General features: G+C 46.7%; 1 pseudogene; it reads right to left on the minus strand.

The window, feature by feature from the left end:
* Window positions 1-517: 517 nt before the first annotated feature.
* LOC116465601 (chromobox protein homolog 1-like) lies at window positions 518-1,085 on the minus strand (annotated as a pseudogene).
* Window positions 1,086-1,769: the final 684 nt, after the last annotated feature.

Here is a 1,769-nt window from a genome sequence, read left to right on the forward strand (position 1 = left end):
TCACCATTTTCCCTATCAGGCCCCAAATTGTAATCAAAATGATGCTACCCATCTCCCTTCCCCCCTCCCCATTCCTCCCTCTCCCACATAATACACCAGTAATAGCCAGAAACTACATATGTGCTACGCTGTAAAAATGTAGAGTTAACACTATTGGGAAGAAAGTTGTGCATTGCAGAGATGCTCTTTGATTATCTACAGTATTTTTTTGCTCTCCCACACACCCAGTTCTGCAAGTTTTGTCCTTCATAAAGGGCCCTTTGCTTTTTCTCAGCAAAGTGCAGAAAAGGTTGCCTTGAAGCACTTATCCCCCTTCCCCTCCACTGGGACGGTTGTGCAAACTATACAGCTTGGAACGGCTTTAAAACACTTGGGCTGCTGCAGGGAACAGAAACGATACTGGCTCTTCAAAGGGCATCTTCTCAAGCTACCTCTATGGTGTCAAGACAAGTAGAACTTCTTTCCTTCCCACTTGAAACCCACAGTCAGATGTGACAGAGGCTGCTACTCAGGAGAGTTAATTCTTGTCATCTGTTTTGTCATCATCCTCTTTGGGGTAGGAATCACGTCAGCCTTTCCTCATAGAAGGATATGACAACCCGTGGGCATTTGACATTGACTTCCTTGGCAGGGACCAGGTCAGCCTCATCAGAATTTTTCCCTTTCATCAGGAACATGAGCTCTCCACTGGCGTCTGTAGCTCCAATAATCTGCTTCGGCTCCAAACCCCAAGCAAAGCCTCGTGGCTTTTCTGACTCTTCTTTCTTCTTTGGTTTGCTCTCCTCTCCCTTATCTTCAGAATCAGAATCAGCTTTGTGCTCGCCTCCCTCCGATTTGTCTGTCTCGTGCTGTTTTCTGTGATGGCAGAAACTCATGAGGTCGGGGCAATCCAAGTTCTCTTCTGGCTCCCATGTGTTGTCCTCATCTGAGAACCCCTTCCACTTTAGGAGGTACTCCACTTTGCCCTTTACCAATCAACGGTGGAGAACTTTTTCCACCACGTATTCCTGTTTCTCCTCTTCTAGCACCTCCTCCACTTTCTTCTTGTTTTGTTTTTTCCCCATAGCGTGTGCCAACTTTCTGGTGTAAAGGGTGATGCTGCTCAAAGCAGCGCCCAAGAGCCGGAAAGGAATCGGTGCTGCGCTATTGGCACGTTGGGTCGGCAAGGGCAGTGGCGCTCAGAAAAGCAGCAAGGGTAGCCGCAAAGGAGCCCCTCACTGAAATGGCGTACCACAGGCCTCGGCCAATGGCCCTGCTCTCAGCCGAACAAAAGAGCCTTGTACTCTGTGCTGCCCACTGCCCACTGCCTGTACCGCTTTCATAATCTATTAAAGGGTATCTACAACATACCTACAGCAAACACCAACAGCATACCTTATGGTGAGCTGGTAAATGCTCCCCTTTGAGATCAAGAGAAGATAAGAATGCCCATTATCACCATTTAAATTCAACTTTTACAGTAGATAATTCTAACTAGGTAAGACTGGAAAAATAAAAAACGTGGCAAAGGTACTGAAAAGAGGAAACAAAGCTGCTCTTAGTATTTGTTTAATATGGTTGGGCACAGTGGCTCATACCTGTAATCCCAACACTTTAGGAGGCCGAGGTGGGAAGATTGCTTGAGCCCAGGAGTTTGAGACTGCAGTGTTAATGATCATGCCACTGCGCTCCAGCCTGGGCAACAGAGTGATATCCTGTCAAGTATAATATTTTTGATACAAGTGTGGGGGCTTCCCCCCAAAAAATGCTCTCAGAATTTAATGAGGAAA

This window comes from Hylobates moloch, unplaced genomic scaffold (genome assembly GCF_009828535.3).
Source record: "Hylobates moloch isolate HMO894 unplaced genomic scaffold, HMol_V3 SCAFFOLD_6710, whole genome shotgun sequence".
Taxonomy (NCBI): Eukaryota; Metazoa; Chordata; class Mammalia; order Primates; family Hylobatidae; genus Hylobates; species Hylobates moloch.